Source organism: Scyliorhinus torazame, chromosome 5 (genome assembly GCF_047496885.1).
Source record: "Scyliorhinus torazame isolate Kashiwa2021f chromosome 5, sScyTor2.1, whole genome shotgun sequence".
Lineage (NCBI taxonomy): Eukaryota > Metazoa > Chordata > Chondrichthyes > Carcharhiniformes > Scyliorhinidae > Scyliorhinus > Scyliorhinus torazame.
The window spans coordinates 122593441-122608186 of record NC_092711.1 but is presented as its reverse complement, the minus strand read 5'-3'; the positions used below and the strand labels follow the sequence as shown (position 1 = coordinate 122608186).

The window sequence follows — 14746 nt, the reverse complement described above, 5'->3', positions numbered from 1 at the left end:
GTAAAGGTGGAACTCACAATACAGACTGGTTTGAGACCCACTCAACAGAGATAACATCTGTCATTGAAGCAAAAAGTAAAGCTGACCTGATGTACAACTTAAACCTAACAGCTAGAACAGTGTTTTTCAAACTTTTTTCCGAGGACCCATTTTTACCAACCGGCCAACCTTAGGGACTCACGCCGTCCGACCTTTGCAACCCTCGCTGGCTAACCTTTGCGGCCCACGCCGTCCGACCTTCGTGACCCACGCTGGTTAACCTTTGCGACCCACGCTGACTGACCTTCGCGACCCACGCTGGTTAACCTTCGCGACCCATCATTTTCTCTTACCTTGTTTGCTGCTGACAAAATGGTGGAATCGCAAACGCGCCCAAAGCACGTGAGGTCGACATTCGGGGGGCGTGACCTGCTCTCTACCTCCCTTCAGGCAGGAAGATTACATAGAATGTTTTAAAAATCTTCTGTGACTCCGATTGCACAAATTTGTGGGGAACAGCCGCAACAGCCGGCTTTTAACAATGCCGGCTGCGAGCGGCCTTCAAAAAGGCTGTGACCATGTTAATAAAATGCGGGAGCACTGTGTATGCGTGCACGCTTATTGGTGCACATGCGCAAACCTCTGTGCATGCGTACCGATGAGCAGGCACACATGCGCAGTGCGGCCGCATTTTTAAAAATATGGTCGCATCCTTTTAAAATGTCGACTTTTAAAATGCCTGAGCTAGAACACAGCATCACGTGAAAGTAGCCAAGATAGTTCTGTAAAAGACAGGAGGTGGAATCAATTTGATAGAAAACGTGTGACACACAAATCATCACATTTTACAAAAACAGCAGTGACAGAGGAGATTGCAGCAACTACAGGGACATCTCACTCCTGAACAATGCTGAGAAGACCTTCACTAAGGTCATGTTTAAAAGATTTGTCTACTTTCAGACTGAGTGTCTCCAGAAGCACAGTGCGGGTTTTGGGCTGACTATCTATGAAATCTATGATGTACAGTGAACATGATCTTCTCCACACACCAGCTACAAGAGAAGTGAACAATTGGGATTTGGTCTAAAATGCTGCCAGTTCCTGTGCTGTGAAATGCTATAGTTACTGAGTGAAAGTAAACCTTTCAGTGTGAATCACAATTTACTGGTACAATTGGAAATAGTATCGAAATGTTTGATTCCCTAAAGATAAACTTCAGCCTTTAAGTTATATTTCGGAGCTCACAAGCTGTGAGAAGCTCCACCCTCTTTAACTCTTTTTGGTCTAAGAAGGTTGAAGCATTTGTTTACCCACGAAAGCTAACCTTTTTAGTTTGAATTTTCCTGAGTTATAGCACAGCGATTGGGAAAATCACCCGAAGAAAGAAGAAAAAACATCTTGGCAAAACTGAGAAAAAATATCAAAATAATTGGAAAAACAAAGATCAAAATGGTGTCTTGTTCATCTTTAATCTGGAAATAAAGTTACGTGAGGTTGACACAATTGTGCCCATTTGTGAATGTTTGCGTCACCCTTTTACAATCAAGCATCGCGGTGAACATTTAAACTAAAGATTCTGGTTTTTAAAATATTTGACTTCATTCCAGCACACTGGGCTAAATCACTGGCTTTTAAAGCAGACCAAGACAGGCCAGCAGCACGGTTCAATTCCCGCACCAGCCTCCCCGAACAGGCGTCATAATGTGGCGATTAGAGGCTTTTCACAGTAACTTGATTGAAGCCTACTTGTGACAATAAGCGATTTTCATTTCATTTGTTATCACTCAAGACAAAGCGCCTGAAAATGGGAGATATGAGAGTTACCCCCAAACCGATCTGTTTCTCTGTCTCTGATCTAAAAATACTGAATGATGGGTGTGTTTAATTGGACAGTAAAGTTTCCGCACTCTCCTGAAACAGATAGAATGGGAAGCCCCATTTTCTTTTTTCTTAATAAATTTAGAGTACCCAATTATTTTTTTCCAATTAGTCTCATCAGTCTGCAGACTCCTGTTAAATACAGAGCAGTGCAGGAGCACACTGACAGGGTAACACAGTCTCATCAGTCTGCAGACTCCTGTTAAATTCAGAGCAGTACAGGAGCACACTGACAGTGTGACACAGTCTCATCAGTCTGCAGACTCCTGTTAAATTCAGAGCAGTACAGGAGCACGCTGACAGTGTAACACAGCTTCATCAGTCTGCAGACTCCTGTTAAATACAGAGCAGTACAGGAGCACACTGACAGTGTAACACAGTCTCATCAGTCTGCAGGCTCCTGTTAAATACAGAGCAGTACAGGAGCACACTGACAGTGTAACACAGTCTCATCAGTCTGCAGGCTCCTGTTAAATACAGAGCAGTACAGGAGCACACTGACAGTGTAACACAGTCTCATCAGTCTGCAGACTCCTGTTAAATACAGAGCAGTACAGGAGCACACTGACAGTGTAACACAGTCTCATCAGTCTGCAGACTCCTGTTAAATACAGAGCAGTACAGGAGCACACTGACAGTGTAACAGAGGGTGAAGTCCAAAGGCTGAGAGTAACTAACCAACTCAATTTCGAATTTATTGATCCCAGGAGTGTTTCCAATATCTTCCCAGGACCCCAGTGGTAGGATAATAATAATCGCTTATTGTCACAAGTAGGCTTCAATGAAGTTAATGTGAAAAGCCCCTAGTCGCCACATTCCGGTTTCTGTGCAGGAAGGCTGGTACGGGAATTGAACCCGTGCTGCTGGCATTGTTCTGCATTACAAGCCAGCTGTTTAGCCCACTGTGCTGAACCCAGCTGCCTAAACCAGGAGACACACTCTGGAAGATATGGAGAGCTGGGAATTGTCCATGAGAGTAACTGAAGCTATGAGAACTGAAATAATATAGAGATAGAAAAGAGAATAGAACCTAAATATGAAGCAGGCAGCAACAGGACATTGATTAATCTCCTCTTACATTGGAGAACATGGAACATAACACAGTGTATTTGCACAAAGACTGACTTAGCTGACATTCATCTCGAATTTTAATCACCCTGATGAAATTTACCATCAGCAGAAACAAACAGTGAAAGTGATGAACAGCAGAATCCCGCCCCTGCAATCACATATAAACTCACTGCTCTCACAATAGATGCTGTGACTGAGTGAACCCTTTTCACACACAGAGCAGGTGACCAGCCTCTCACCAACGTGAGTGCGTTGGTGCGTCTGCACCTCACGTGTACTTCTCATATTCATAACAGGATGTCATTTATCAATGTGAACACGTTGATGTGCAGCGAGTGTGCTTAACCGAGTCAATCCCTTCCCACACACAGAGCAGGTGAATGGCCTCTCCCCAGTGTGAACCCTCTGGTGCCTCAGCAGGGTGGATGACTGAATGAATCTCCTCTCACACACAGAGCAGGTGAATGGCCTTTTTCCAGTGTGAGTCTGCTGGTGCCTAATCAGGGTGGATGACTGAGTGAATCCCTTCCCACACATGGAGCAGGTGAACGGCCTCTCTCCAGTGTGTGTGTTGGTGTTGCATCAGGTTCTTTCTGCTTTTAAAGCTCTTCCCACAGTCAGAACATTCTAAAGGTCTCTTATTGGAGTGAGGACGCTGGTGTGACTGCAGGTGTTGTGACTGAATGAAACCTTTTCCACACAAGAAGGTGAACGGCCTCTCCCCTGTGTGACTGCATCAATGAGTTTCGAGATGGGATGGGTAATTGAATCCCTTCCCACAGTCCCACGGTTTCTCCATGGTGCCGGTGTCCTTTTGCCTCTCCAGGTTCGATGATCAGTTGAAGCCTTGTCCACACACAGACCACGTGTATGGTTTCTCCTCACTGTGAATGGTGTGATTTTTGTTCAGGCTGTGTAACTGGTTAAAGCTCTTTCCACAGTCAGTTCACTGGATCACTCTCACCAGTGTGTGTGTGTGTGTATGTGTCTTGGTGCTTTTCCAGTCACACTGATATTTGAAATCTTTTCCCAGACAGAAGACAAACATTTCTCATTCCACATCCAAAGGCCAATGAGATTCAGGTCCTGATAATCGAATGACTTTGTTGAATCTTGATGTGATGCTTAGGAATTTCCCGTTTGTAAATCATCCCCTTCGAATATCCTGTAAATGGTGATTACCAAAGTCAAAGACGTAAATCCCCGTCCCACACACTGTCCCTTCTCCCGGGGCTGAAATCCAAACCTATTTCTTTCCTCCACTCCGTTTTCTCCCTCCCTCTCCTCTGCCTGGGTTCAGTTCTCCTGTCTGCAGACTGACAATAAAATCAATGGGTCTTATGGTGGTGGTGGGGGGTTTGGGGTCTCCTCTTACCCACCTGAAGCCAGAGCAAGAACCCGCACTGCACGTGTTCCAGCTCACAATGCCCGAGTTGCGATTGACGGCATCTCTGGACCTTTAAGAAGCAGCAGTGGGGCTGGAGGACTGAGCAGGAGCAGCTGGTCCTCCAACCAATCAGAGTGAATGAGGGGCGGGGCTGAGCCCGGATCTCTCTCATTGGCGGAAATTGCATCATTTTGAAAACTGATTTGTCTCAAACTCCAGGAGAAAAGTGGACCTTTCTGTCTGTGTTGGGAGACATCACTCACTCCCTCCAGCCTGTTCCACCATTGAATAAGAACCTGGCTGATCTGACTGTAACACCCACTACACATGCAGCGAGCGGGACTGCCCTGGAGCTCAATTATACTCAAATTCTGATCATGTTCAGGTTCTGATGAACAGAGTGACAATGTTAGAACTTGATGTGATCTCTGATTTGAGTTTTCTGTGTAAATCCAGCCTCCCAACCCCCTGTAAAAGGAGTTTGCAGAATCCATCCCTGTCAGTCCAGGAGAGAAATTCACAACATTCTCTCCTCCTGCTGACAGGGAGCATCGCGCATGCGCCCTTAACCCGGGCCTCTCACTCCAGACGCGGCCCCGCCGCCTCCGCCGCACAGATACAAACCCGGCACCGGCAGCTTCTTATTCCGGTGTCAGAGCCGCATCGGGGACTCACGGACCCTCCCCGTCCACCGCTCGGCTCCGCCTCTCCCTCCATTCCGCCTGTGGATCTGACAAACAAGCGTCTGTCCCTGGACACCGCCCGCATTGCGCATGCTCAACGTCACAATGCCCGGGGAGCGATTGACGGCGGCTCTGGGCCAATAGGAGGAATGGGCGGGGCCGGAGGACCGAGCGGGAGCGGTGGTCCTCCAGGCAATCGGAATGAATGAGGGGCGGGGCTCGGAAGTGACTGACGCATGCGCAGTGCGAGCGATCGATAAGGGGAAAATTGCGGAAAGCAGGCACCGGTCGATATGCCGGGTGTGTGGAGTGTTTTTGTGAACATATTGTGCACAATCTTGGGAAAAGGACTTCCAAGTCTCCCATTTGAACCGAACACGTCCTCACCGGCCCGTGTTCAAGATCGCATCTTTAATAGGGGCAATGATTGCAGAGACTGGGACAGATAAGAGCATGGATGAGATGACAGAGAGGAAAAAGACCATGGAGGGGATTACAGACACAGAGAGAGCATGGGGCAGATTACAGAGAGATAGAGAAGGGCATGGAGGAGATTAGAGAGACTGGGAGGGATGGGGCAAGAGCTTGGAGAAATTTGAAAACAAGGATGAGAATTTCTAAATGTATCTGGTTCTTAACTGGGAGTCTTTGTAGGTCTGTGAGCATGAATGAAACTTGGTGTGATTAAGTAATAACGATCTCAGGTTCACAGGGAGGTTTAATGTGGGAGACCAGCCGGGACTGTATTAGAACAGTTATGTCTATAGGGAACAAAGGAATGGGTGAAGGTTTCAGCAGCAGATGAGCAGAGAGTCGGTGATGTTACTGAGGTGGAAATAGGCGGTCTTGGTGATAATGTAGATATGTGATTGACAGCTCTACTTGTGACAAAATATTTTGGGATATGTATGAACCATGGTTTAGTCTCAGGCTGTTAAGGGGAGATGGGTGGAGCCGGTGCTGAGGAAATGGAGTTTGTGGCAGAGAAGCAAAGACAATGGGATCATTTTTTGCAATGTTTAAATGCAGTAAATGTTTGCTCATCCAGTCCAGGATGTCAATACGGTGTGTGACTGGGAGAGGAATTTGTTGGTGAATGCGTTCTCAAACACATGCTGCCCTGGTCCTTTATGGTGATGGAGGCTGAAGGTTTGAGAGATTTGTAAACATCTGGTCAAGCTGTAGATGTATAAAAACCCTTTCCTTCATTCCCTACCTCTCCTACCTCTCTCTCTTCCATTCTCCCTCCTCCTATAGAAGTCTGAATCTTGTGTTGGCCCAGACCAGTTGGCAGGATTCCTTCTCTGAAGGACATTACTGAACCAGTTGGGTTTTTATGACAATCCAGCAGTTTTCATGGTCACTTTTTCCGAGTGCCGGCTCCACAAATGACCAAATTCATTCAGCTCAATTTCATTCTCACACTCGCTCGTTTCTGTTTTCAGTCAATTTCACAGGAGGTAGTACATTGGGAAACTGAAACTCAACATCACATCAGAATCTTACAGAGTCGCCCAATTCATCATCATCCAAATATTGCCGGATTTTGAACATGGAAGGAAAAACACCATTCACAGTGGAGAGAAACTGTACACAGGTTCTTTGTGTGGATGAGACTTCAGCTGATCATCTGTCCTGTTGAGACAAACACAGTTACAGCAGAGAGAGAACGTAGAAACGTGCGGACTGTGGAAGGGGTACAATTACCCATTGAAGTGGAAATTCATCATGGCACACAGCGGAGAGATCGCTCACTTGCTCTGAGTGTGGGAAGACATTCACTACCTCATCCCACCTATTGACACCAATGAGTCCACACCGGGAAGAGACCGTTCAGCTGCTCCGAGTGTGGGAAGGGATTAACTCACTCAGCCAACCCGCTGAGACACCAGCGAGTTCACACTCATGAGAGACCTTTTAACTACCCAGACTGCGGGAAGCACTGTAGAGGTTCTGGGGAACTGATGTCCGATTGTGTTCACACTGACATGATACCGTTCAGCTGCTCTGACTGGGACTGGATTCAGGTGATCATCTGATCTCACTGTACATCATTGCAGTCACGCCAGAGAGAGGCTGTTCACCTGCTCTGAGTGTGGGAAGGGATTCATTACATCATCCTACCTGCTGACACACCAGTGCATTCACAGTGGGGAGAGGCCATTCCCCAGTATGGGGTAGGGAGGGTATGGGAGTATGAGTATGGGAAGGGATACATTACATCATTCTACCTGCTGATACACCAGTGCATTCACACTGGGGAGAGGCCGTTCACCTGCTCCGAGTGTGGGAAGGGATTCACTCAGTCATCCAACCTGCAGACACACCAGCAAGTTCACACTGGAGAGAGACCATTCATCTGTTCCAAGTGTGGGAAGGGATTCGCTCAGTCATCCAACTTGCTGACTCACCAACGCATTCACACTGGGGATAAACCATTCACCTGCTCCGAGTGTGGGAAGGGATTCATTTGTACAACCTACTTACTGAGACACCAGCGGGTTCACATTGGGGAGAGACTGTTCACCTGCTCAGGTTGTGGGAAGAGATTCACTCAAAGATGTAGTCTTCTGGAACACCAGCAAATTCACACTGGGGAGAGGCTGTTCCCCTGCAGTGAGTGTAGGAAGGGATTCAGTGCCTCATCACAACTGTTGACACAGCTACGCACTCACACTGGGGAAAGGCCATTCAGCTGCCCTGTGTGTGGCAAGCGATTCTCTCAGTCATCCCAGATGCTCACACACCACCGAGTTCATACTGGGGAGAGACCATTCACCTGCTCTCAGTGTAGAAAGGGATTTACTCAATCATCCAACCAGCTGACACACCAGCGCACTCACACTGGGGGGGGGGGGGGGAGGGGTGCGTCTAATGCTCTGAGTGTGAGTAGAGAGTCTATCAGACATACACCCTTCTGAGACACCAGGGAGTTCATACTGAGGAAAGGCTGAATATCTGCTGTGTGTGTGTCAGGATTCACTCAGTCACTGTCTGCTGTTGGAAAGTCATTCACTTTCTCCATGTGTGGAAATGTTTCAACTGACCTGATGAATCACCAACTTGTTCAGACTGGGGAGAGGCTGGGCAGTGATATGACGTGAGATTGATTCATTCATCCAATCTGTGGACACACCAGCGAGTTCACACTGGGCTGAGACTGTTCACCTGCTCCGTGTGTGGGAAGGGATTCACTCAGTCATTTAAACTTCTGACTCCTCAGTGAATTCACATTGAACAGAGGGTGTGTGTGTGTGTGTGGAAAAGGGTTTGATTCTCATCACAACTGGAAAATTGTCAATTACAAAATGGAGAGAGGATATTCACCTGCTTCCTGTCTGCAAACACATTTCCTGATAATGGATATCGTATTGATCAGAGATCCTGAAATTCATTTCAAATTGTTACAGACTGTTGCTCTCTAAAAAACTAAAAATATTTTTCTGTTTTTACACAATGATTTATTGCTTTAAACAAGCAACAATGAGACATTGGTTCAATATTTTTATTTCTATCACATAACCCATTCCAGACAGAGACCATGAGATTACTGGATACTGACGGGAGGTCTCATCAGAAAGATCTTGAGCACGTTATTCTAATCTGATCAATCTGGTCGAAGGTAGATCTGGTGAGGAACACCGAGCTTTTGTGTATTGATCCTTTTTGGCTTCAGTAATGTGTTAATTTGACGATAACATCTCAATAAATTCTGGTTATTTGTTTATCAAAACGGAACACATTAACCCATTAATTCACCTGATAAATGATGTCATCCTCTTTAGTGAGCCTTGTGCGATATTGTCATTGCTTTTTTCATGGTTTGTATCTGAATTTCTCATCTCTTTCTGAACAACCTAATAATATCTTTGTATTGAGTCCATCTCCTGACCATCTGCCTCAGTGTCGAGAACTTACATTCATAGAATCATCGAATCCCGACTGTGCTGAAGCAGGCCATTCGGCCCATTGTCTGTCCTTTCAGATAATTTATCTCTTCGTGTCTAATCTTATCCTCAGTGTGACCTCTGTAGGTCCTTAGTTTTAATGTGTGTAAGTGACATTACTGTTGAAAAGTGTTCATTAAAGTTATTCAGATCTTCTCCGCCTGATCTCCCTCTGTCTACATTCCCCACCTTGACAATCAATAAAGTTCTTATTTTTGTAGCTTTAGAGTTTTCTCTTGCTCAGTGCAAACATTTCCATTATAATCTTTCCCCTTGTAACCTGTTTACTTGAATCTCTGTAACATTGTGGTCTTTACACTGGTATTTGAACCCGAGTATTAGTCAGGTTGATGGTACTGTCTACCTATGTGACAGGAAGTATTCCTGTGTGTGTCTGTGGTTCTCGGTGTATGAAAATGTGGCTGTGTGTGTCTGCAGACTATCTATGCTGCTTCTAATCAGCTGCAACACAAACCTTCCTCTCTCTGAGCAAATGATGTTGGTTCACTGAGAATCCCATCCAGTGATTTGAAAAGTGCCGCTCAGAGATTCCTCATAAAATCAAAGAAGGAGGCCTTCAAGTCACCACCGACCCTTCGAAAGACCATCTTACCTAGGCCCAATCCCCTGCCCTTTTCCTGCTACCCCACCCCAAGGGGCAATTTAGCATGGCCAATCCACCTAACCTGCACATCATTGGACTATGGACAGAAACCAGACACCATGCTGGAGGAAACGCATGCAGCCACGGGGGAGGGCGGCGGTAGGGAGATATGCCAAGATCTATAGACAGACACCATTGCCCCTCCGCCCCGATCTTTTTAAAGTTTACCTAACAGTTAATAGTGCCTTGTATCAGTGTGACATGATATTGGGATACCGGTGTGAGTGAGCAGATTTGATTTGTTACATATGGAGTAACTGACATGTGAAATGCAGAGTGAGCCTGCACTGAAGAACGGGTCCCAGATACACTCAGCTACTAGAAACAGAACAACACTGAGTGATCAGAATGGGACATTTTAAATCGTCCATTGAGAAACTGACTTTAAAACAATCAGGATAAGATTAAACAGGCTGGTTTAGCACAGGGCTAAATCGCTGGCTTTGAAAGCAGACCAAGGCAGGCCAGCAGCACGGTTCAATTCCCGTACCAGCCTCCCGAACAGGTGCCAGAATGTGGCGACTAGGGGCTTTTCACAGTAATTTCATTTGAAGCCTACTTGTGACAATAAGCGATTTTCATTTTCATCCATCAGAGGGAGTAAAATTTAAGTGAAGAGGGATGTGGAATCTGGATTTAGAAAATAAGTAAGTAAAGTAGCCACAGTCCCAGATGCCCATAGACCGTTTTCCCCTTTGAGGGGGAGAGCTGACTGCTGGTGATTTAACCTGAGGATCACCACACCTCAGGCGAGGGGCAGGGTTGAGAATGCGGGGCCTTCATGAATAACCTCAGCCGGTACGGGAACTGAACCCACGTTGCTGGCCTCGCTCTGCATCACATAAAAATTGTGAATACATCTGGCTCAAAACAGAAGTTCAAGCACGGACTTTAAAAATTCTCCAGCTCTTTGTTCACCTGCATCCACCTTGTGGATATTTTCTAAATAAGAAAGTGGGGGCTGGTTTAGCTCAGTTGCCTGGACAACTGGTTTGTGATACAGAGCTAGGCCAACAGCGTGGGTTCAATTCCTGTACCGGCAGAGGTTATTCATAAAGGCAGCGCCCGATCCTGGACCAGTGAAGCATTCCGAGGAAACTCATCTCCAGCCCCGGAGATCAGCATCTCCCTGATCCAGGGCCAGCAAACCATTCCGAGAAAACTCACCTCCAGCCTCAGAGATCAGCATCTTCCTGATCCAGGACCAGTAAGCCATTCCGAGGACACGTCACCTCCAGCCCTGGAGATCAGAATCCCCCTGATCCGGGATCAGTGAACCATTCCAAGGAAACTGTTACCTCCAGCCAAGGAGATAAGCACCCCACTGATGTGGGCCCAGTAAACTGTTCCCACCTGATCCAGGGTCATACATCTTTTCTGTCTATTCAGCTGATGCATTATATCTAAACTGTTGCTTCTTAATCAACTGCTTTAAAACCACATATGATTTTGACCCCCTTTTTGGATAATCTGTGACTCCTGGACACTTGTCCATGAGAGTAACGGAAGGTCTGAGAACTGAAATAATCCAGAGTAATGATGAGGTGTGTATTTTTATCACTTTTCTTAGAAATCGCCTGCTAATCCAAAAAGGGTCAAAAACATTCTTTAAATGGTGTACAAGGACTTTCACTCCTTGACTCCTTAAGGCAGACTTAAGTAGGTGCTATTCAGGGTCAAAGTGACATTTCAAGTTATTCCTGGTATAACCTATATCTACAAAGAAGATTTTATCTACTTACTACTCGAGTAGCTTCAATCCTGGGTCCTCCTTTGCTGACGTACAGTGAAGTAGACTGACTATTTTGTAATAACCACTATTTCAGGTGAGTGTAAATGTTTAACTTACTTTATTTTGTTTCAAAAGATAAAATCATTGTTTTTACAACAAGTAAAAGATCTTGCTTCTGGTGTTCCGTTCGAGTTGATCAGACTTTCGTGACCCTCTTGACAATCTCCCTTCTTATCTGTGGGTGTTCTCAGTAGTTTTGATTCTGTTTGGCTCCTCAGTACTGCAGTCCCCATGCACCGAAGTAGCTGTAAAAGTTCATGCTGGCAACTAGCAATTCAGGGTATTTATTACCCTTCTCGCAGCCTTACTGTTTACATGGCCTTCTCCTAAAGTAATATCTTCTGCTTACTGATGTATATATTTTGTCCATTTGTTAATATATGTTTAATTCTGCTAAAGGGCAAGTACACCTCTTTTTAATGTGTTAACATGACCTCAGCTTGTCAGACTTTTACTTAAAGAGTGATACATCTGGTTGCCGTGGTGTCTAACATGATAACGCTTTCACATTAACATGACCTTAGATTGTCAGAACACTGGCAGGGAAGCTTCCTGCTAATTATTTTGTTGTATTTCAGCCTTTTAACTCCTTATCATTTTTAAGCATTTCATTTTCTCATGTTCCTTTCAAATGTTTCAAATCACATTCTTCGCATTTTACAATTTTACAAAATTGTTGGCTGCTTTTTGGGAAGAAGCAGTTAGCTGCGGTGAATTGTACATTAGCAAAGGCAACTGTCATCTCCACATTTCCACTTTTAACTGGTGCCATTAAGTTTCTATCATTCACAAATAAACATTATTTCAAGTAATTCAAATTTAAGATTCTGACAACTCCACCCAATTGCTTGCTAAAATAATTACCTTCTATCAAAGGGGGGGAGAACTTGTTCCCTTTATGTAATTTAAAACTTAACTTTGCTAGAATTTCTCTAACTTGAAAGGTATTGGGTTACAGCACGAGTTGTTGCGAGGTGTTATCCCAAAGCCTGTGTGATAATAACTGTCTGCAGTCTAAAACTTTTTGCTGCTGTTAACCCTTTGAGAGACTTCTGCTTTAACTTCTCTATATCATTTTTAAGCATTGCATTTTCTCATATTCCTTCGGGTTGATCATCAGACCTTGATGTTTCAAATGACATTCTTCCCATTTTATTTTACAGGTGTTAGTTGTGGCTCAGAGGTTACATTCTTATCTCTGAGTCAGGAGGTTGTGGGTTCAAACCCACCTCCAGAAACATGAGCATCAAATCCAGGTTGATATTCTGATGCAGTCCTGAGGGAGCACTGCACTGTCAAAGGTCCAGTCTTCCAGATCAGACCTTCAACTCTGGGCCCATCTGCCCTCAGTTGGGTGTAAACGTTCCCATGATGTCATTCCAAAGAGCAGGGGAGTTCTCCCTGGTTTACTGCTTAATATTCATCCCTCAACAAACATCACTGAACAGATTCTCTGCTCACAGCCACATTTCTGTTTGTGGGATCTTGGTGGATTGGCTGTGCTAAATTGCCCCTTAGTGTCTAAAGGTGAAGTGGGGTTACAGGGAGAGGGCGGGGGAAGTGCACCTGGGTGGGGTGCTCTTTTGTAGTGTTGGTGGAAACTCGATGGCCGAATAGCCTCCTTCTGCACTGTAGGGATTCTTCGATGCTGCCAGACCTGTTGAGTTAATTTGCATTTTCTGCTTTTATTCTATATTGCACACCTTTTTAATCCACTGATTATATTTATTGAACTCCAACTACCATCGACTACCAGGAGCAGTGTGTTGATGTTTCAGCTATTCTGGCCTTAGGTGACTGTGTGGAGTTTGTACATTCTCCCAGTGTCTGCGTGGGTTTCCTCCGGGTGCTCCAGTTTTCTCCCACCGTCCAAAGATGTGCAGGTTAGGTGGATTGGCTGTGCTAAACTGCTCCTTAGTGTCCAAAAAAAAGTTAGGTGGAGTTACTGGGTTACGGTGATTGGGTGGAGGCATGGTTTAAGTAGGGTTCTCTTTACAAGGGCCAGTGCCGGATCGATGGGCCGAATGGCCTCCTTCGCCACTGTAAATTCTATGATTCTGTATGATTTTCTCTCTCAGCCTGATCCAATGGGTCTGTCTTGTAGTATTTCCCTGATGGGAGCACAATGGTTAGCACTGTTGCTTCACAACACCAGGGTCCCGAGTTCAAATCCTGCTTGGGTCACTGTCTGTTCGGATTCTCCCCATGTCTGCGTGGGTTTCCTCCGGGTGCTCCGGTTTCCTCCCACAAGTCCTCAAAGACGTACTTGTTAGGTGAATTGGACAGTCTGAATTCTCCCTGTGTACCCGAACACGCACCAGAGTGTGGCGACTAGGGGCTTTTCACAGTAACTTCATTGCAGAGTTAATGTCAGCCTATTTGTGACAATGATAATAATCTTTGTGTTTTAGGGTGTTCGGTATATTAAGGAGCAGGTAGATCTTCCTTGGTTCGACCTGTTGTCCCTCAGATGTTGCACTGTTTTTGGTTAATGTGTCTGGAGTCTTTCAGTTCTTCCAGTCCGTCTCCAATTCTCCTTCCTGTCTTGGGTATATGAGTCAAGGGATCTTGGTGTTGTGATTCATGTTGTTTAGCTGTCTGTTTCCAGCAGGTATTGTTGTCTCTCGATAATGACTGTGCTGCTTCCCTTGCTTCTGGTCTTATCTGATCAGATGATCCAAGCTCCCAGATTGTCTGTCTTTCTCTGCGGGTAAGATTCTGTTTGTCTCTTGTATTTCACTGTGACAGGGCAGAGACCTGATTGAAGGGATTCAAACATGGGAGTTCTGGGAAAGATGGGCAAGGTTTTGGGAGGTGACAACATGTTCAAAGAGTTTGGAGAGGAGAGGGAGGTTGAAGATGGGGCAGTAATTTGTAAGGATGGCAGGGTCAAGGGTTTGTTTTATTGAGGGGGTGATGATGGCAGATTTTAAGGATAGAGGGACAGTACCTGAAGAGTGAGAAATGTTGACAATATCCATGGACACAGGGTAATTGGCTGATCAGTAGTTCAATTGGAATAGTGTCGATGGAGCAGGAGCTGGATCTCATGGACAAGATGAGCTCTGAGAGGGCCTGAGGGGAGATGGGAGAGAAACTAGAGAGAAATGTGGGTTCAGGGCTCGGGAAAGGATGAAATTTAGAGACAGTTTGGTCCGGTGGGCCCGTGGAAGGGAGGGAAGCAGCAGAGGCAGCTGATCGGATTTACTCAATCTCAGTCACAAAGCTCCACAAGCTCCTCACACTTCCTGTTGGAGGTGAGGATGGAAGAGACAGGGGAGAGCGAGAGTACTTCAAAAGGAACTAACTTGTGTCAGAGATATTAAAAAGTTTCAACACTGCGTA

General features: G+C 45.5%; 1 protein-coding gene across 3 annotated transcripts in view; it reads right to left on the bottom strand.

The window, feature by feature from the left end:
• LOC140419651 (uncharacterized) overlaps positions 1-5079 on the bottom strand; it is a 36372-nt gene extending 31293 nt beyond the window's left edge. For all 3 annotated transcript variants that reach the window (XR_011945945.1, XR_011945946.1, XM_072503581.1), the window contains exon 1: positions 4940-5079. The gene's annotated coding sequence lies outside the window, so the exon portion shown is untranslated. The remainder of the gene's footprint in view (positions 1-4939) is intronic.
• Positions 5080-14746: the final 9667 nt, after the last annotated feature.